At 45.5% G+C, this 22,117-nt stretch overlaps 1 long non-coding RNA gene across 1 annotated transcript; it reads left to right on the top strand.

Moving 5' to 3' along the window:
- The first annotated feature begins 1,714 nt into the window (after positions 1–1,714).
- Positions 1,715–8,351, top strand: LOC105707208 (uncharacterized). Its single transcript, XR_001105011.2, has 3 exons — positions 1,715–1,790; positions 2,557–2,639; positions 8,088–8,351. It is a non-coding gene; the product is annotated as an uncharacterized LOC105707208 (long non-coding RNA).
- Positions 8,352–22,117: the final 13,766 nt, after the last annotated feature.

Raw genomic sequence — 22,117 nt, forward strand, 5'->3', positions numbered from 1 at the left:
ACTGGGGAAGGACAGTCTATGCGGAAGGCACAGCAGGTGCAAAGGCACGGAGATACCACAGCAGCAGTGCCCAGCCAAGGAAGTCCTGTTTTCTGGAGCATTTCAGTGTGCTTATCTAAGGAAGAGGCAGCAGATGCACTTGAGATCTTTGAGGAAACACCTGTCCATCAACATCTGTGCGGTGCATGCTGAATACCCACGGCCTAGCTTTACACAGATGAAGAGTTCGTGATAAGGTGGTATTAAAAAATAAACTCAACATTTTATTTTCTTATTTTTGTTTGTTTTTGTTTTTTGAGATGCAGACTCACTCTGTCACCCAGGCTGGAGTGCAGTGGCGTGATCTCCACTCACTGCAACCTCTGCCTCCTGGGTTCAAGTGATCTTTCCACCTCAGCCTCCCAAGTAGCTGGGATTATAGGCACCCACCACCATGCCCAACTAATTTTTGTACTTTTAGTAGAGATTGGGTTTCGCCATGTTGGCCAGGCTGGTCTCAAACTAGTGACCTCAAGTGATCTGCCTGCCTTGGCCTCCCAAAGTGCTGGGATTACAGGCTCTGTGCATTGTCAAAAAAAAAAAATTAAACATTTAAAAAATTATTTTTAATCATTTTTTCAAACACATAAAAATGTAGAGAAAATAACACAACAAATCCATATGTATTTATCACCCAGATTCAATAATTGCTAACATTTTGCTACTATTTGTTCACTAATTCATTTCTCCCTTTTTGGATGGCTAGGGAATTAATTTAATTTTACATTATGAAGACAGTAGACAGACGAGTATAATGAACCCTCATCTACTCATTACCTAGTCCCAAGAAATATTGACCCAAGGCCATTCCTTCCCTATCCACACCCCATCTGCTTACTCCCCTCCCATATTGCCTTGAAGCAAATTCATGACACCACATCATTTCACCTGGAAATATGTCAAATAATGTATCTCTAATAGATAAGGACTTTAAAAATACAACTGTAATATCATTGTCACCTGCAACAAGATGAACACTAATTTTTCAGGTGGTGTTTTGAAAACTCTGGGGAGGTGTTTGGTAAAGCCAGAAAATCCTGAGATCCTGTATAAATGGGCTTCAAGAAGCCATCTGTATAGATCCGATGCCTTCAACAAGACCACACTGCATAAGCCAGGGTGATGGGGTGGAGAAGGAGCCAGAGTGAATCAGGGACATGCAGGGTTGCGGTGTAGGAGGCTGGGTCAGAGGTTTAGCCACCAAGAGAAGGGGTTGTGGGGTGCAGGGGAGCTTCCTCAGCCACACTCAGTGCTCCAGCAGGCAGGAGGCAGTCCTCCAAAGGAGATAAAGTGAAGAAGGGATGGAGCAGGGAAGAGAGAGAGAGGGAGGTGTAAGGAGAGAGAGGAGCTGATATTGAGGAAGAAAAAGAGGAAGAAGAGAGCAAAAATAAATAACGACTGAGCACCTACAACCAGCCAGATGTCAGGGGCACTGCCTCTGCTCCCTCCAGATTTCTAGGAGAGGGGCTCCCCCAAACAAGCCTGGCCTCTTGCTCACCCTCTCAGGGAGTTGCTCTATTGGTGGGTGCAGGTTAGGGACAGGTACTGTATATATGAATGTGTAACTGCTTTTATAAGGAAGGAGGGCCACGTGTCTTTGGCAGAAAAGGGGCAGGGCTCCACCCCATGCCTTGGCAGAGCCAGGGTAGCATCCACTAAAGCAAAGGAGAAGGAAGGCAGCAGAAATGAAGGGGATGGTCCTTTTATTGGAGGGGTACAGCGAGGCAGCAGTCTCCCCAGAGGGTCTGGTGGTAAGCGCACTCCCAGCTTTATTTTTGGCAGGGCAGGAAATGTATGTGTGTTGGGGGGATAGGGGTGACCTGAGGAGGAGGGGAGGTAGGGCAAGGGGGTCCCTGAGTTTTGGCAAATCTGCGGGGGCTTGCAGAGGGGCTTCTGGAGACCCCAGGGGCAGGGGTAGGGATGGGGGCAGCCCCGGACAGTGCAGGGCGCAGCTGTTGCAGATGTGGTCATGTCCAACTCCTTCCCAGCTGGAAACGCTGCAGCAGGTGGTATCACCGGTGGACAGGCTAACTTCAGGCCAGAGAGTGCCTTCCTCCGGGGCTTTAGGGGAAAAAGGTGATGGGGCCATGGTGGTCGGCGCCCTGGATACCCCAGGGGCCACGGGCCCCTAGTTCTACATGAAGACCTGGGCCCAGGCCCTCCCAGGTTCTTCTAGTCCTATCTCTGCCAAATACCGATCTAATAACCCAGAGGAGAACAGGGTCGCTGTGGTTAGAGACGCTGTTCCCCTCCGCGCCTGACTCCACAGTTACTTAGTTACTTAACCGCGCATCTGCTGATTTGAAGCCTTGAGTGCACACTTGCAGAGCTTCCTTCCGGGACCTCGTGGCAGGGATTGCAAGAGGCCCCTGGTCTGGCAAGGAACTGACCCAGGGAAATTCTGTCCTTTCTGACTAGAAAAGGCATAAATTGGAGGTGAGCCTCCTTGATTAGAATGGGTACAATGACTGGTGGCCACGAGACCCAGGAGAGGTCACTGGCGGTGTTGCTTCCCAGACAGCGAGCCAATGTTGGTGAGACTACAGAGAAAGAGGCAGACCGAGCTAACCAGACCCGGGACTTGTCTTCATCTGCAAATGGTAATAACAGCAGTTAACCCCCTGAGCCCTTCTGACATGCTGATCGCTGTTCCAAGCCTGGCTCTAATGCATCTAAGGCATGTTCTAAACATGCACTATCTAATAACGTTATTTCCAATTCTACAGATGAAGGCTGAGAGCCACTAAGAGATGACATCACTTGGCCAAGGTCACAGAGCTTCTGGGGCCAGGCTTCTGTTTTCCCTTTGTGAAGAGCAGGGAACATGCGCTGCACTTTTCTAAAGTAGAAAAACTAGCTGATGTCAGGGATTCTTTCAAGAAAGCAAGTTTCAGAGCTGTTGCTGAGATCACCACCCATTCAGCAAAAAGTTCCAAACGCTGAATGTACTTCTGAGTCTCTGGTTTCACTTTGCAGCTCTTGGCATAACTGATGCTCACAATAATGACCTTCAACCACCAAGGAAACGCTCATTTATATTTTGCAAGCTCTGTTTAATGGATGAGGGAGTAACAAGTTTCAAAAAAGATATTGATCATATGGTGATTCATGCGTGTAATCCCAGCACTTTGTGGGGCAGGTAGATCACTTGAGGTCAGGAGTTCAAGACCAGCCTGGTCAATAGAGTGAAACCCTGTTTCTACTAAAAAATATAAAAATTAGCCGGGCATGGTGGTGGGCACCTGTAGTACCAGCTACTCAGGAGGCTGAGGCAGGAGAATTGCTTGAACCAGTAGGCAGAGGTTGCAGTGAGCTGAGATTGCACCACTGCCCTTCAGCCTGGGCAGTAGAGTGAGACTCTGTCACAAAAAAAAAAAAAAAAAAAAAGATTTTGTTCGAAACCAAATCAAATCACTAAAGTTAAGATTAAAAGAATTAACCCTGTCTTTGCAAAGCTTGGCTACCCTGGTAACTCATGCCAGGGACACTCAGCTTTAAAATTGTCCCCTCTATAGGAGTTTTGCTCTTATGCCACAAGTATTGCTGCTGTGTCTGCGAAACAGGAAGGAGCAGCATCTCCCCACTATTTCCCCGATGAGTACCCCGAAGATGGTGGAGTTCACGTGGTGAAGTTCTCTTTCTTCCACTGGCCTAAGTCCGAAATTCCCCAAACGCTTGGAGCGTTGCAATGCTGGGCAGCCGGCAGTTTCCCCAGCAGTTGCCCTGGCATCTTGCCCTCTTTACACAAAGCAATCACTGTTGCAGAAAGTGAGGGTCCTGTGATCGTTTGGCACCACCCCTTGCTTGGCATTTGCGTGGGAGAAGGGACTTTCTTTCTCCCTGACAATAGATTCTGATCACAAACCAGGCCCCTTTCAGAGAAACAGATCTCATGGAATGACTCTGCCCAGAGGTAAGAACTGAGGGGCACAACAGTAGTGATTTCCTGGGGAGGTCTGTTAATGCCACTGAGAAATCAGGAGAAGTCCTGGAAAGGCTCATACAATATCCCACTCCCCATCCTCCTGGCCATCCATGCTCAGTCAGGCCCCTATCCTTGAATTTGATTCAAACAGCGGTGTATCTGGTCCCTGGCCAGTGGGACAGGCACCATGTAGTTGGTGGTCTAGAATTCCAGCCTTACCTCAAAATGCAGATATAGGCTGGGTGTGGTGGCTCAAGCCTGTACTCCCAGCACTTGGGGAGGCCGAGGCAGGCAGATCTGAGGTTGGGAGTTTGAGACCAGCATGGCCAATGTGTTGAAACCCCATCTCTACTAAAAATACAAAAATTAGCTGGGCATGGTGGTGCACACCTGTAATTACAGCTATTCAGGAGTCTGAGGCAGGGTAATCGCTTGAACCAGGGAGGTGGAGGTTGCACTAAGCTGAGATTGTGCCATTGCACTCCAGCCTGGGTGACAGAGTAAGATTCTGTCTCCAAAAAAAAAAAAAAGAAAGAAAAAGAAAAAATGCAGGTATGATGCTCCTTTCTTACAGGTAACATTTCCTTGGGTTACCTTGCTGTGAAATTAACACTGGTACAATACTATAACTAAACTGCAAACTATGGATTTCTCCAGTTTTTCCACTGTGTCCTTTTTTTGTTCCAGGATGTAATCCAGGGTACCATATTACATTTACTTGTCATGTCTCCTCTCACCTGTGAAAAGTTCTTTGTTCCTTATTTTTTATGACCTTGACACTTTCAGGTATTTTATTGAATGTTTGGGTTTATCTAATGGTTTTCATAATTAGACAAGGTTTATAGATTTTTTGGAAGAAAAGTCCTTTTTTCTTTGCATGCTATAAAGAGGTACATGATATCAACATGACTTATCAATGGTGAAGTTAACTTTGATTGCATGGTTAAGGGGGCTCTGCCAAGTTTCTCCACTGTGAAGTTACTATTTTCACCTTTCTATATTCTACTTCTTAGAAGTGAGTCACTAAGTCTAGCCCATACTCAAAGGGAAGCAAACGAAACTCCACTTCCTGGAGAAGGGAGAATCGACATATATATTTTGGAATTTATCTATAAAGAAAATTTGTCCCAGGTGGGGCGTGGTGGCTCATGCCTATAATCCCAGCACTTTGGGAGGCCAAGGCAGTTGGGTCACTTGAACCCAGGAGTTCAAGACCAGCCTGCAACATGGCAAAACTCCATCTCTACAACAAATACATTAGCTGGTCATAATGGCACCCACCTGTAGTCCCAGCTATTTGGGAGGCTGAAGTGGGAGGATGGCTTGAGACAGGGAGATCGAGGCTGCAGTGAGCTGTGAGTGTGTCACTGCACACCAGCCTGGGCAACAGAGCAAGACCCTATCTCAGGGGGGGAAATAAAAAGAAGAAAAAAAAGAAAATTTGTAGAAAAGAAAATTTCTCTGTAGTTCATATATTTATTTATATTGGCATGGACTCATGGATATTTATTTTATTCTTTGAGTTATAAGAATCATGATGGTTGGCTGGACACGGTGGCTCATGCTTATAATCCCTGCACTTTGGGAGGCATGGAGAAACCCCATCTCTATCAAAAAAAAAAAAAATCATGATGGTTATACGTCATCCAATCCTTTTATTTCGTTGCTCGAATTGTTCTAGCCTTGCTCACTGGGAACTCTTAGTTCCTTTTGACACACCCACATTTAAAAAAATTGATACATAATGATGTACATAGTTTTGTGGCACCCATTTTTTTCCATATTCTTACTTTCTGGCATTACAAGGTGCTCCAAGCTCACCTTGTGTTTTCACTGCTTTAGCCCTAGAATCAGTTATTTCTCCAAGGAGTCCTGCTTCCTTTGATCGGAGAATGATATTTAGAAACCACGTTTCTGAGTGTTGGGTGTGCTTGTTGCTACTGGGGTGTCATTGCTTCTAGGCCCTGTCAGTGAACAGTTGGGAATATTTATGCATATTTATGTATATATGTATATATGTATACTAACCCATGCATATGTCCATATCTATGTTTGTGTATCTGTCTATCTGTATATATACTTTTAAAAAGAGTTTGTATTATCTCTGACTGTAATCCAACTGCACAGGTTTTATTTATTCTAGCCTTCCCCCTTTTCTCATTGTCACTTTTATCTCTGACAGTGAGTAACTTGTTTATTTACATATTTGTTCAACCCTAGTATACAAGTAAAGTAGTTTCAGAATCACCAATGTAGTCACCTTTGAGAAATAACTTTATCAACTGTAGTGTTTTGCATGGTTCTTTTTGTCTTTAGCCTTATAGATTCCAGTCAAACACATCATTTTCCATTGTGTATGAAATTTGTGACAGTAAAATACAAAAGAAAAAAACCCCATCATTTTCCAAAGTTACTTAGGTCAACTTCTTTTTTTTTTTTTTCCTTCTTGATGGGCACATCTTAATATTTCCAACGCCATTTCTACATCTGGCTTCTCCTTTTATCATATCATTGTTGGATCATGACATGTGAAGTTTGAACTGGTTATCTCAGGTCATATGATCAGCTGGATCATGATTAGAACTACTTTGGGCTTTTCTGGACCATACCACCTTTCCAGGAGTTCCTGTTTTCTTGGTGAGTCTGGGCTGCAAAGCCATCTGTTGCAGAGAATGTCTAGTGAAAGGAGAAGGTGAAGTATGGCTAGGCAGCTCTGTATTTTTTGGTTAGGCAGAATTGTTAGATGTCAGTGGAAAGGAAGATTAGAGATCTCATGGCTCAGCTCACTTCCCTTATAGATGGGGAAACTGAGGCCTAGAGAAGTGATGTACCTTGTCCAAGATGAACTAGTTGGTTAGAGCCATGAGTGGGGATAGGATGCAAGATGCTGTGCTCCCATATCTGTGCTCTTCCCACCACACTGCATGAGCTACAGGGTCAAGGGGTCACAGGTCTGCAGAGAAAGACTCTTTAAAATTTTTTCAACAGGGCTGGGAGAATTTGCCATCATTCCCTAAATAGAAAGGTTCTTTCATACCTTAAGCATTCTGAAGTGGTCAGAGAGCTAATTAAGAAATGCCTGATGGGTCTGGAAATTTGCTTCCCACATGTTGCAACAGTAATGATCTCATCTAAAAGTGGTGACTTGAGGGATGTTGTGAATTCCAGAGCTGCCATTTTTAAGTGTGTCATATCCTCTCTTAATTGTCACCCTCTAGCATCTACAAAGCTGAGGATAGTAGTGTCTGTCCTGTTCAGGTCTTGGTGTTCTTTTAAGGCTCCTTACTTAACCGTAAGAAAGGAATCAAAACTTTTTTCTTTCCTTTTTTTTTCTTTCTATCTGCTGGTTTCCTAATCTCCAGCATAGCACATAGAACACAGTAGGAATTCAATAAATATTTATTGGATGAATGAATGAAGAATCATATGAGATCCTTCAGGTAAGAGTACACTGTCATCTCTTAAAGCACTATACAGATGTAAGGGACTGATAATGGCATTAACTGACACTGAATTAGGGCAAGTTGTGGACTGCAGCATCCCATTTGCCATAGAAGATTGCTCCAGGCTCATCTTGCATTTTGGACTAAAGTTGCTGATTTCTAAGGTCTTTTTCAGATCTGTAATTCTGTAATTGCAGTATATACTTATTATCAAGACTATTTGTGAGGGGTTTCCGATGGTTTAGGATATAAACGTATCACACGCCATCATGGACTAGAGCAGGGATAGCATGCTAAATTCTTTGCACATGTGATTTCTAGTTGATTGGTAGTGGTTGCCTGGAATGCAACGTCGAGAAAAACTTGGAGGGTCAGTGGTATAGTGATGATTAGTGACTAGTGATGACTAGAATGATTGATTTGTGATGTCTGTCAGGAATACAGAATATCAGGTAGTTGCAAGCATGCCAAATATCTGCCATCTCTAACCTAGATGCTTGAAACAGTGTTGCCCTGGAATTTCTGGGAGCAATGTTATTATTTTCTTGATTTTGCATAATAATGGAGAGAGATTGCTTGGATGAAGCCAGGGTTTCCTAGAGGTAAACAGATCCTTATAGACTTATAGTAAGACTTGTCACCCTTCTGCTTTTGATTGTCTCTTTTTTGAAATTTATCAGGCAAATAAAGATGAACATGTTCAACTGATGGATGAGAAGCACATCCAGGCCCAGGATTCCTTCTACTACTCTGGGACTCAAGCAGATACATGGCTTCTGTTCTTGAGGAAATTGAGAATGTAGAAGGATGCAAACATTCTAGACATAAGCATGAACCCATTGACCCAACAAGTACATGTTGAACACCTACAGTATGCTAGACAGGCCCAGGTAAATGGCTTGGCCCTGAAGACATAGGTGATATTTTCAGAATAAAAGTCTTCTACCTTTCTCTTGTTTCCTTAACACTGGTAGTCAAACCATTGACTGATCAGTATGTGCAGGTCCATGAGCTTTCTGAATGTAACCATTGTATTCCCCAGTCTACCCAAGTGATGAGGAAATAACAAGTTTTGGGTCTGATTCCCAGAATTCTTGATAGAAATATACAAACGAGCCTCCTAAATCTCTTCTTGCACATGGAAAGCAAGCTAGCCAAGGAGAGACTTTCATGGGTCATTAGGTACCGTCCTGCTGCTCAATGTACTTTTGAAACCCAAGGAGGCCATGAATGTGAGGATGTTCTCCTTAATCCCTGCCTACCTGGAAGTGTGGAGAGATCTCTGCGTATTGGTTTGGGGGTCACGGGTATTGTTCCCCTGCTGCCTTTTCTTCATGGCTGGCCAGAAATGTATCACAATGGAGGATGACATGACAACCCCTGCCCTTCTCCTTCTTCTACTGGGTCCTCCTTTTCCCTAGTGACACAAGCTTCCATTTACCTTCCCTTGGTAATGGTCTTTCTCCACTGTCCAGGCAGTTCTTGAAGAGGCCACACCAACTAACTGAGTGATTACTTCAGGACTTGAAATAGCTTTTCTCCTGCCCCAGATATGACACAGTCACTTCCTCAATAGAGCCATCACTCCAAGAGGAACAGGACGTCCTTGTAACAGAGCCAGGAAGGTCACATGATCAGACAGCCAGGGGCCTCCTGGGACCTCGTTTCCTCTTAAGCTATTGGCAAGGACTTGTCTATGAAAGCCTGTCTATGAGAGGCCCTGGGCAAGCCATCCAAACCTACCCTCCTATAGGGTTTCAGTCCAGAGCAATGTCTGCAGGGAATAAACGTTTGATGAATGAATGACAATCAGGGTGATTGGGGAGGATTTCTGTGAAATATCTTTGATGACCACATAGAAATAAACCCAGCATTCACAGGCTTCCACACTAGGAGGTCAGGGAATCTCTATGATCCCATTATCTTTATCTTCACTGGTATCCTTAAAGGAGGTCATAAAGTTTGGACAAGCAGCCCAATTTGTTGATTGGGGGAATCCCTTGCCATAGGCTGGAGCCAGCTAGAATAGAGAGTGAGAAACAGGGAGGAAAGATTTTCCTTAGATTTCAGGGTCAGGCAAAAAAGGAAGATATTTATGAAGGCTGAACCTCAGCCCCAGCCCCAGCTCCAGACCCCCAGACCTCAGAGACTCATGGTCAAGTTTTATTGGGAAGTGACTGAGCACTGCAAGGGAAAATATGATTTAGGCATTTATGCAGGAGCAGGGGTTGGGGAGCTGAGAAAAGTCTTTAAGAGACCTAAAGGAGGGGAAAATTAGCTGAGTCAGAAGCCAACAAGAGGAACCTGAAGGAGAGGAACTTGGTGTATAGAGTCACAGGCAGCCTCATGTTGGGAGAGAGAGTTGGGTATTTTTAAAATCTTTAATGTCTGGTGCCTTGAAAGTCTTTAGGAGACATAAAATCATTCTACATTTATTTCCTAAAACCTTCCAGTCAACTAAAAGTCACCTTTGGGATGAATGGGAGAATCCTTTTTAAACTGAATTAAGTTTAATTCGGTTTAAGACAGGGTTTCCCTCTGTCACCCAGGCTGGAGTGCAGTGGTGCCATCTCAGCACCCTGCAGTGGTGCAACCTCTGCCTTCTGGGCTCAAGTGATCCTCCTGCCTCAGCCTCCTGAGTAGCTAGGGCTACAGGTGCAAGGGTGAGGTCACTACACTTAGCTAATTTTTAAATTTTTTTTAGAGACAAGGTCTCACTATGTTGCTCAGGCTGTTCTTGAACTCTTGGGCTCAAGCGATCCTCCCACATCAGCCTCCCAAATTGTTGGGATAGCAGGTGTGAGCCACCACGCCTAGCCAGAATCCCTAATCAGCGTAGGAAAAACTTCCAGAATACCAGGAACCTAGAATACCAGGAATTTTCCACGGCCATCTGGTCTTGCTGCTCAACCTCTTCTCTTTTCTCCAAGAGTACAATAGCAAATAAACCCAAAGGCTCCAGGGCTTTTGACCTATGGAAGAATTGAAGCTGGTCATCACACAGGTAAGATTGCACAATTTCAGTTTATGTCTAGGACATGTAGGAAGCTACCTGGCCAAATGGTGGACATCAGGGTTGCATTGGTTAGAGCGTACATTTGCAGTCAATAGAGTTCACTCTAGCAAGTTTAAGAAGAGGTTTATTTGGGGATACTGGGAAGATCACAGAATTGTCAGAAGGGCTGAAGGAACAAACTCTAAGCTGAACTTCCATGAACAGTTTCCAGAGACACACTGCAGGATTGGGTTGATAATGAGTTGTTACAACTGCCAACCATGAACCAACCATGCTTGACTCTGCTGCAGGCAAACAGCTCCCACTGCCACCTCCAGCCCCAGACACCTGCTGTACCTGCTGCCATCTGGGCCTGCACCCCTTCTGTTTCCTCATGTAGCTCACTTCCAAAGCAAAGTCTCATGTGGGTGCATCTAAATGGCAAAACCTAAGCCACGTGTCTCTACCCAGCAGCAAGCAAAGCTGAGAAATGTCTACCCACACACATACGCAGAGAGACACAAATTCAATGTGAATATTCTTAAAATGTGGAGAGATTATGCAAAGGCTTTTGAAAGTCAAGAATGACAGATATCTACTACAAGACGTCTGTGAACTATGACCTGAGATGCTCAGGAAAAGGTGTCTATGGAAGGTGCCTCACTGTGTGGGTGAAGTGAGAGTCCCTGGTGGACTTCCCTCAATAGCATTAAGCTCAATTTGTCTTAGGCAAAATGGAGAAGTAAGAAATTCTTGTGTTCTAGGTTCTTCACTCAACCAAGCAAAACTGTTATTACCATTTATTTTTAAGATTCTTTCAAAAAGATTTGAGTCAACCAGGGTATTGTTTTGCATACTAAGTACTAGTCAATTCTGGGCATCATGAAAGACACAGTTACCCATTTGACCTCTGGTCTTGATGGGGAGCCATGAAAACACACTAATGCCATTGTTATAAACATACCAAGTCCTACATGATGACCACCAAATGAATGGCATGAACAAGTGATCACGTTGCTCAGAGGAGAGCTGTGGTTTGGGGTAGTCAGGATGGCTTTTTGGAGGAGGCAGGACCAGAGGTAGGTCTTGAATGATGGGTGGAATTTAGACAGATACTGAAGAGGAAAAAGCAGTCCTAGGGAGTAGAAATGAGGTGAGTGATGCCTGGAGTGATGGAGGGTATGACTATAAATGAGCTCCATCGGGGTGGACAGTCAATTCTAAGTCTAGAAGTAGTGCAGGGTTTGAATAGAAGAATTGTAGATGAAAACAACCAAAACTTGAATTGGGATCATATTTTGGAGAATCTTGGTTGCCCCATGAATTAGTCAGGATAGTTTTAGTTTCAAGTGATAGAAATCCACTTCAAATTTACTTAAGATAAAATGGAATTTATCATTTCATCTAATTAAAAAGCCCAAGGGCATGAGTATGACACATGGCTGGATCCAGGTGCTCAAAAGATGTCATCAGGGCTCAGTCTCTTACCATCTCGCAGCTTGCTCATCTGAGTTGATTTCATTTCCCACCAGCTTTCTCCCTGTGGTGGTCCCTGGCAACTCTAGGTTTACATCATCTCGGTTCAGCAATCTCTTGCCAAACATTTCCAGAAGAATTCTCAGAATTCTTAGGACTGAGGCTGGTTGATTGGCTTAGTCTGGGTCATGAACAACTATCCTCTAACCTTCCTGGAACTATAACCATGGCCAGAGGAATGTGGGCTTTCTCACTGACAAGGTGTGGGACATTGTTCAAGAGGGCAAGTTCATCTCCACCCCAACCACATGGAGGAACGGCCACTGTAGCAGATACTGTCAAGTGCCCATCCTTATCCTCTTGGTTCTTACTGTTCCAGTGGATGCTCGCTTAATTTTCTAATGTTAACACCCTCATGTCTTTGCCTGAGGGCTTTCTCTCACCACCAGCGCCCACCATGAACACCTTCAAGAAAGGCCAGAAGTGCCAGGGAGTTAACACCTCATAGGAGCAGTTCTCAGCTGATGGAGTTGGAAGATAAATACCCCCCCAATTAACCAACCTTCCTTCCTTCCTTCCTTCCTTCCTTCCTTTTCACAGAGTTTTTCTCTTGTTGCCCAGGCTGAAGTGCAATAGTGTAATGTTGGCTCACCGCAGCTTCCACCTCCTGGGTTCAAATGATTCTCCTACCTCAACCTCCTGAGTATCTGGCATTACAGGCATGCACCACTATACCTAACTAATTTTCTATTTTTAGTAGAGTCAGGGTTTCACCATGTTAGTCAGGCTGGTCTCGAATTCCTGACCTCAGGTGATCCACCCATCTCGGCCTCCCAAAGTGCTGGGATTACAGGCGTGAGCCACCGTGCCCAGCCCAAATACCCCAATTTTCTTGTCTTGGGTGAGATGACTCTGTGGCTCATGCTCTGCAGTGTTTCTCAGAGTTCCTCAGTAGGATTAAGTTCCAGTTGCTCAGTGTGGTCACTTGAATGATGACACACTCTGCCTTGACTTCCTTCTTCATCTTACTTTCCTACTTCCCTACTGGTATTTCCCGGAATTTCCTACCAGATAAACTACTCACACTTGAATCTGTCTAAAGGTCTGCTTTTGGGGAATCCAACTTATTCCATATTTCCCAATGGAAGATCATGTGCTGTTGCCAGGATAAGGGAAAATGGATACCGGCTAGGTAAAAGCAATGGATATCAGCCTCTCTTGATTAAAAGATTTGGGATTTTTAGTTTTTCTTTTTTTGCCTAGGACTATATTTGTCTGCCTCTTCCTAGAGATAGGCAGTGAGTCCATTGATGGAAAGGCCATAGCTTCTTCACTGTAGCCATCCCAGACCTGGTGCACAGCAGATGCTAAAACAGTATTTGTTGTACTGAATTGCATTTTATAGGCAATGAAGAATCATTAAAGAATTTTGTGAACTCAGAACTGGAAGAATGTGTTTTGTTGTTCACTAAGATTCCATAACCTGGTGGCAGTGTGGAGGATACACTGGGGAAAAGGAAGATGGGGAGACTCATTCAGAGACAATCACAGTAGTTTGGGCTTGAGGTGATCAGAGTCGGGACCAGGTAGTGGATCCAGTAGTGTGAAGGAAAGGTCAGAGGGGTGAGGCTGTGTATTGGTGGAATATGGGCAGAAGATGAGACCATGCCTTGGTAAGGAGAATGATAATTCCTTCAGGAGTTGCTCATCTGGCCAGGACATAGCATAGTTGCCCAGTTTCCTATTGTTAGGAGATTTATAGAATGTATACCGTAGTTCTTCTGAGGAGAGTGTATGTGTATGTTGGTGGGGGCTGGTAGCTGGAAAAGGAGTTATCTAAAGGCAAAAATTGATTAAGGTCCCTTCCTTCCTTCCCTTCCTCCCTTCCTTCCTTTGTTCTTTTCTTTTTCAAGGTTTTGCTCTGTTGCTCAGACTAGAATGCAGTGACGTGTTCATGGCTCACTGCAGCCTCAAACTCCTGGGCTCAAGTGATCCTTACACCTTAGTCTCCCAAGGACGTGGGACTAGAGGCATGTACCACTATGCCTTGTTAACTTTTAATTTTTTTGTAGAGACAGGGTCTCACTGTGTTGCCAAGGCAGCCGATTTCTTATAATAAGTCTCTTCTCTTCATAGCTACATTCTATTGGTTCTGTTTCTCTGGAGAATCCTAACACATGCCTCATGGGTCCATGCTTCAGAGAATGAGATTAGATGGGAGTTGTTCTTAGCCAATAACTGGGAAAACCCTTAACCAGAGGCATGGAATAATTGGTGTAGGGAGAGGACTTTTGGATGTGTCAAGATTCCAAATCAGGTACATGTTCAGGGGAGAATGAGGGAGAAGTACAGATTGATTTAGAGCTATGAAATGTTTATACCATTGCTGGGAGAGGTTGTGTGTATGTTATTATTATTAATTTAGTTTTTAAATTTTTTGTAGAGACAGGGTCTTGCTGTGTTGCCCAGGCTGATTTCAAACTCCTGGCCTCAAGTGATTCTCCTGCCTTAGCTTCCCAAAGTGCTGGAATTACAGGCATGAGCCACCACAGCTGGCCTCTGTGTATTTTAAAGCCTGTACTCCACAAATATCTGCTATGGTTTGAATGTGTCACCCAACGCTCATGTGTTGGAAACTTAATGCCCAATGCAACACTGTTGGGAGGCTAATAGGAGGTGATTAGGTTATGAGGGCTCTGCCCTCATGAATGGATTAGTGCCTTATCACAGGTGTGGATTAGTTGTCATGGAGGTAGGTTTCTGATAAAAGGATTAGTTTGCTCCCACCTTCTCTCTGTGTTGCATGCTCACTTGTTCTTCCACCTTCTGCCATAGGATGATGCAGCATGAAGGTCCTTGCAAGATGCCAGCACCATGTTCATGGACTTCCCAACCTCCAGAACCATAAGCCAAATAAGTTTCTATTGTTTATACATTACCCAGTCTGTGATATTCTGTTATAACATCAGAAAATGGACTAACATATACTACCTGTCAGATTACATTAAAGGATTCAAAATGGGTTGCTGTATTCTTTGGCAGATGTAAAAAAGAGTTTCAAAATTTCCCTAAACTAGCCCCTAGTACCCAAGGGGCTCTCTTTAATTCTAGGACTGAGTGTAATCAGAGTTTCAGCCTTTCTGTTTCTGAAGAGCCCATCTTCTGAAGAACCTGAAGTCCTCTGAAATTCTGCTGGATCTTGTTGGGATTGCTTTTAGAGACTTTCACAGATGAACAGCAGCGTCACCTCAACTCCTTTCCTGGAGTTGACCCTGACCCCTGACAGCAGCAGCCTCTTGTCAGTTCTTGTGATGCTTGGAGATGACCTCTCAGAGCCCTGGTTGGACAGGAGGTGGATGGATTTGTTTAGGTGTGGAGGTGGGTTGGAACAGGCAATTTTGGTCTGTCTGTGTGCTCCCTCCCATGCAGCCGTGACTCAGAGGTGGTTTGGCATCGTATCAGTAAGAGGCTTTGGCTATAAGGGAAAAAGGGAAATTATAGGAAGGCCATCAGGGGTTCACAGAGTTGATGGGGGTTAGAGAAGCAGGCTTGGAAAGTGGCCATGAGTGAGGTGCAAAGCACAAAGGCCTTTTAACTGGGTCAGCCTGACCCCAAATTGCTTTCCCTGCTCTAGGCTCCCAGCGCACTGTCACCACTGCCATCAGACTTACCACCTCTTCCCCAAATGCCCCTGAACTGGCCCTTTGCTTCGGTCACTCATTCCAGTCTTAAAATCCCTGGTAGGTATGGCTGATTAGCTGAGCCTAGGTCATGTGCCCAGGCCTGCTTGGCGTGGCGGAGGCCAAAAAGAGAATCTCCTCATTTCCATTTCTGGAGGTGGCTGGAGATGGGGAGGGACTGCATTTCTCCCATACCGCACAATGGGGAGTTGTCCTAGATGACAGAGGGAGTTAATGCTGGACAATCAAAAACTCCTGATGGATTTCTACTTGAAGAGCATCTGGGGCATGTTTGATGTTGTACACACAGCAGACTCTACCCACTTCTTCATTTGTGGTGCCTGGTTGGAGAGTGAGGAAACCAGGCACCACCATTATATATCCTCAGACCTCATCATGGAACACCTGATGGTTCTGGAGATAAACACCTGCTTTCTGAGCCTCTTGGTAGCTGCCCTGGGACTGCTGGGGGGCTGGAGCAGATCCACAGCCAGACACTTTACCAGGCAACCGGAAGAGAGGCTAAAAACATGGAGATGCCAGCCTTCCCCACGTGTCAGTCTGGGAGAAACATGGCAGAAGTTAATTCCAGGAGCTAACTGGCAAAGGAAGAGGCATGATTACTTGTACTGGGGAGCCAAGACCATGCCCTGGATGATACTCCCTGTTCCCCAATAACAAGCAATTAACATTTGTGTGAGGTTCTTATTTCTTAGGCATATTCCTATATATTTGACCAAAAAAGAAAAAAAAAAAAAACAGGGGGCCGGGCGCGGTGGCTCACACCTATAATCCTAGCACTTTGGGAGGCCAAGACGGGTGGATCATGAGGTCAAGAGATTGAGACCATCCTGGTCAACAAGGTGAAACCTCGTCTCTACTAAAAAATACAAAAATTAGCTGGGCATGGTGGCGCACGCCTGTAGTCCCAGCTACTCAGGAGGCTGAAGCAGGAGAATTGCTTGAACCCAGGAGGCAGAGGTTGTGGTGAACTGAGATCGCACCATTGCACTCCAGCCTGGGTAACAAGAGCGAAACTCCATCTCAAAATAAAATAAAATAAAATAAAATAAAAAAACAATGTTTTTTGTTTGTTTGTTTGTTTTTTGTTTTTAGGTGGAGTCTCACTCTGTCACCCAGGCTGGAGTGCAGTGGCACTATCTTGGCTTATAGCAACCTCCATCTCCCCAGTTCAAGTGATTCTCCTGCCTCAGCCTCCTGAGTAGCTGGGATTACAGGCACTCACCACCACGCTCAGGTAATTTTTATATTTTTAGTAGAGACAGAGTTTTACCATGTTGGCCAGGGTGGTCTCAAACTCCTGACCTCAAGTGATACTCCGGCCTTGGACTCCCAAAGTGCTGGGATTACAGGTGTGAGTGACCACACCCAATCAAGAAAAGGGTTTTAAATGGTGAGATAAAAATATAGCAAATGTTTTCCTTAGGTTTGAATGGGGTCATACAAGATGGGATCTTCTTGAGGGCAGGGACCACCTTTTACTTGCCTTTGCATCTCTGGTATATATCATAATAACTGGTGGATGATGCTAAGTGCTCAGTAACTGTTTATTGGATGAATGAAGACTAGCAATTATCTGAGAGTCAGTGTCATTAAGCTGATTCTTAGGGGCAGGCTGAGCAGTTGTGGTTGGGCTGCTTGGTTGAGAGAAGGCTGAAATTCTTCAAGATATGGGACTTACTGAGGAGTTCGGTTGCAGAACAAGCACTCCAGGCTGAGGGGTGATTGCTATGTGTTCACCAACCTCCATTTCCTTTTCCTTTTGGGCACCTGGCTAGATTACATTTCCCAGCGTCTCTTGTAGTTCGGTGGGGGCAGGTGACTCAGTTCTGACCAGTGGGATGCAGGTGAAAGTGCCATACACCACCTCTAGTCCTGGTTCCTAAAAGTGTACCCTGTGATCTGTCACTCTCTCTGGTCTTCCATCATGCTGGCTGTACACTGAGGATGCAGGGGGGATTCCAGGCCTTATGAGATAACACAGCCACTAGGGAAAGGGCTTGGGTCCCTGAATGACTATATGGAGTAGAGTGCCTCACTTTTGATTTCTCACTGATCTGTGACAGAAGTGAGAAATTAACCTGTACTGCATTAAGCCACTGAGATTTTTGGTTGTCATAGAGAGTGGTCATTAGCTACTCTACTATAGGACAACTCTTTTTTTTTTGAGATGGAGTCTCACTCTGACACTCAGATTGGAGTGCAGGCACAATCTTAGCTCACTGCAACCTCTGCCTTCTGGGTTCAAGTGATTCTCCTGCTTCAGCCTCCCAAGTAGCTGGGACTACAGGTGTTCATCACCACACCAGGCTGATTTTTGTATTTTTTAGTAAAGACAGGGTTTTCACCATACTGTACAGGCTAGTCTCAAACTCCTGACCTTGTGATCCACCCACCTCGGCCTCCCAAAGTACTGGGATTACAGGTGTGACCCACTGCGCCCGGCCTCAGGACAACTCATTTGAATCTGGGGAAGGAGAGAGTGGAGCTAAGCATTGCTAGTTATGGTAGGGGCCTGGCTGCAATTTTCCTCCCCTAAAGTGAAAACAAACAGACATAGAGGAGTTAGGAGAGAGAAAGCCGATTGTCAGGGAGGTCTTGGGACCCTTCTAAGCTGGAAGGTTTTAGGGTGACAGGGATATCCAAGTGGGTGTTCTGTGGAGCAGGCCTGAGATTTGGTTAGAATTTGTCCTTAGAGAAGTGGTGACTGAAGCCAACGGAGACAGCCTACTTGAGGAAGAGCTTATGAAGGGAAAGTGGTGTGGTGCCCAGGACTGAGTCCTGGTGACTTTCCAGAATTAGGAGATGGCAGGAGGGAGAGGAGGAGCTGGTGAAAGTGCCATCTGAACAGTGGGAGGAGATGCCTGTGGAGACACACAAGTCAACGGTGGAGGAAGATTCCAGTAGGAGGTGAGGATCCCTGCAGAAGAGATTAGACCTTGAATATTGAAGAGACTCAGAAAACACCTTTCTTCTCCAAGGACAGAGATGAACGGAGAGAAAAGGCCACATGTGAGGGTGGAAGTAGGGAGGAGATAAGCGGAGAAACCAACCTTCTCTACAACCTAAGAGCTGCTGCCTCGTGATTGGCAGGCGATTGTATCATTGTAGCTGGGTGATCTTGCTTTGCTATGGCTGGAAACTGAGCTCTCCAGGCGTTGCTCTGAGTGATTTGCACCGGGGGTCGGGAATGGGGGAGTTGCTTTTGTATTCTGGTGTCTGAGGCCTGAGATAGGGGAGAGAGGAGGGCAAAGGAGGAGTAGCATGAGATCCCTATGAGCAGAAAGGGACCAGGACTCAGCTGAACTTGGGTATAATTGCATGACTTAGCTCAATTTGGGTATAGCAGCTAATGTGAACTCATCTTGTATGCAGAATCTGGTGAGGTGACTGACACAAGTTAAACTCCGCAGTTCCTTTGGCCATATGGGTATAAAACACAGGCAGGCTGTTCTACCATAGACCCGCCATGTGGGCTTGGGCATATTTAGTTTTACTAAGCTTTACTTTCTTTATCTGTAAAATGGGCCTTAAATAATCCCTACCTCCAAGGACCATTGATAATATTAAATCCAGTAACATTCAATAATGCATATAAAATACCTGATGCAGAGTAAAAGACTCAGTGAAGGTAGCTCAGTCTTATTTTATAGCTTGACTTTAGGAGCTCTGACATTTTGCATAGAACTTTGCCTTGTACAAAAAGCTTTCACATATGTTATATCAAAGAAGCCTTTGGCTCTGAGCTTTCATCCTTTTTTAAAATTCACACAGTAGTGGGAGCATGCTGATTTTAAAAAGGAAATCTGTAGTGGCTCCAAGTAACATCTTTTTTTTTTCTTTTTTTGAGATGGAGTCTTGCTCTTGTTGCCCAGGTTGGAGTGCAATGGCATGATCTCAGTTCACTGCAACCTTCACCTCCCAGGTTCAAGCAATTCTCCTGCCTCAGCCTCCCAAGTAGCTGAGACTACAGGGCCCTGCCACCATGCCTGGCTAATTTTTTTTGTATTTTTAGCAGAGATGGGGTTTTGTCATGTTGGCTAGGCTAGTCTCGAACTCCTGACCTTATGATCTGCCCGCTTCAGCCCCAAAAAGTGCTGGGATTACAGGCATGAGCCACCATGCTCAGCCTCTAAGTAATATCTTCTAAGATCCAGTTAAGTAAGAAAGAGAGCATCTCTTTCCCCACAGACCAAAGTTCAGGCCTGACATTGATTCATAGTGACCCTGATTCTATCCTCCAACCGGTTGCTGTGGTGAGGAGAATGGAGTGTGGAGTGTGTTGATTGGTTGAGTCCCAGGTCACGTGCTCCACACTGGATCCAGGAGAGGCCTCCATCTGAAGCTTTGGGAGTGGGAGTGGGGTACCATGTTCTCTAGGGGAAATCAGGGAATTATTACCAAAAATAGCATGAATGGAAGTTGGGTAGCAACAACAGCAGATATTCCTGAGCCTCAACGTTTTCCAGAGGATGGGGGTCTCCATCAGGTTCTCCAATCATGTGCTTTCCTGTTCCTCTAGTACCTAGTACCATTAGCAGTCTTTTTTTTTTGAGATGGAGTTCCTCTTTTGCTGCCCAGGCTGGAGTGCAATGGCGCGATCTCGGCTCGCCACAACCTCCTCTTCCCAGGTTCAAGCAATTCTCCCTGCCTCAGCCTCCCAAGTAGCTGGGATTACAGGCAGTGCCATCACACCTGGCTAATTTTTGTATTTTTAATAGAGCCGGGGTTTCTCCATGTTGGTCAGGCTGGTCTTGAACTCCTGACCTTAGGTAATCCGCCCACCTTGGCCTCCCAAAGTCCTGGGATTGTAGGCATGAGCCACTGCACCCGGCCACCATTAACAACAGCCTTTAGATCTCAGTTTTAGTTAAAGGCTGAAAAATCTCACAGCTGCAGCTGCCTTGACATCAGAGAGCATAACAGGACAAGGGTCTGGTATACAGAGGGATAAAGGATGTGACCTGGGGTCTGTCGTAAACATTTTTGAGGCAATTATGTGTGTCAGGCTCTGTGTTAAGTGCTTTCCTGGATGAGCCCATTTTATTATCCTCATAGCCACTGCCAAAGCAGGCACTGGCACTAATTTCCGCATCGCAGGGGGGAAACTGAGGCATGCTCACAGAGGTTAAGATTTTTTTCTTTTATTGGTAGAGATGGAGTTTCACCATGTTGCCCAGGCTGGTCTTGAACTCCTGCCCTCAAATGATCCTCCTGCTCTCAAATGATCCTCCCTCCCCTCAGCCTCCCAAAGTGCTGAGATACAGGCGAGAACCTCTGCCCGGCTGTAAGGTTAAGAAATTTTCCCACTCAAGGAAAATTTGCCAGTAAGTCCCAGTAAGTGCCAGATCAAGAATTTGATCTGAATCATTTGGTTTTTAGACTTCCAAAGACTGACAACCCAGGGGAAACTGAGGTAACACTGGCTGTTGGGAGAGGAGCCCCTCAGAAGCACACACATAGGACTGCTGTTGGTTTGAGGCAGCTGGAAACAATCTTTAATATGCAGACCTCAGGAAAACCAGTGACTCCTTTGCAGCAGGTGAGGGAGGGCCTTCTGGGAAATTCATCTGAATCACACCAACTCTCTCTAAGGTGGAGATGGATAATGGCAACCCACCCCCTCCTCCCTTCCCTGTCACCTCCTGCTCTGTGTTAAGGCACAGCCAGACTTCCTAGTGAACCTCCTACTCTCGAATGAGCCTTCTCGCCTCTGGAGGGGCTGGTGGCTGTCGCTCCGTGGTGGTGGCCTCTCATCCCCTCACCCTCCTTGATTATTTTCCCTTAGCCTCTGACATATATTGTTTCTCAGTGGAATGGAAGCTCCAGAAGAACAGGATTTCACTTCGTTCTGAGTTGTTTTCCTACTGCCTAGAACAGTACTTGGCACATAGTAAATGCTAGTAAATATTTGTAGAATGCACGCCTGTTTCCGAGGCACTGTGAAAATTCTGCCTATACATTATCTCACTGAATCCTCAAAGGCCTGTGGTTTGCCCACACTGGGCCTTAGAACCAATTTCAGTGGGTAGAGCGGAGGCCTGAGCTCCCCACCCGCTCCCGTTCCCCTAGCAGGCTGGTGTAAGAAGTACTAACGAAAGACCCACCAGGGTTAATAGGCTGTGAAATTCACAAGGCCAGATGTGCAGGGGGCTTTCACCCTGGCTGCTGTTAAGGGCACCATCTGATCGTGGCAGCTTCACAGCTTCCTTAGTATGAAAGTCTTTGGGGGTACAAGGCAATCACAGCTCCTAGGACCTTCTTTTCAGAAATTTGCAACACGCCAAAGAGGCTTGTGGAGGATCTGGAGGGACGCTGGGGTGGGAGATTTGAGGCCAGTGGGTGTGGGGAGAGGGCCTTTTTGGCCTCCTTTCCTCTCCTCCTCCACGCTTGCTCCTGGCTTCTACCACCTCCGGTTCAGAGGGAATGAGGGCTTTGGCCTGGCCAGAAGTTGCCCTAGGGAGAATTAGGGTACTGTGCCCAGCTCTCAGTGAACGGGAGGCTCCTTTCCTTGGCCTTTTTAGATGACAAGAGGAAA

Source organism: Aotus nancymaae, unplaced genomic scaffold (genome assembly GCF_030222135.1).
Source record: "Aotus nancymaae isolate 86718 unplaced genomic scaffold, 86718_ANA_hifiasm-v0.15.2.pri h1tg000011l, whole genome shotgun sequence".
In the NCBI taxonomy this organism is placed as follows: Eukaryota; Metazoa; Chordata; class Mammalia; order Primates; family Aotidae; genus Aotus; species Aotus nancymaae.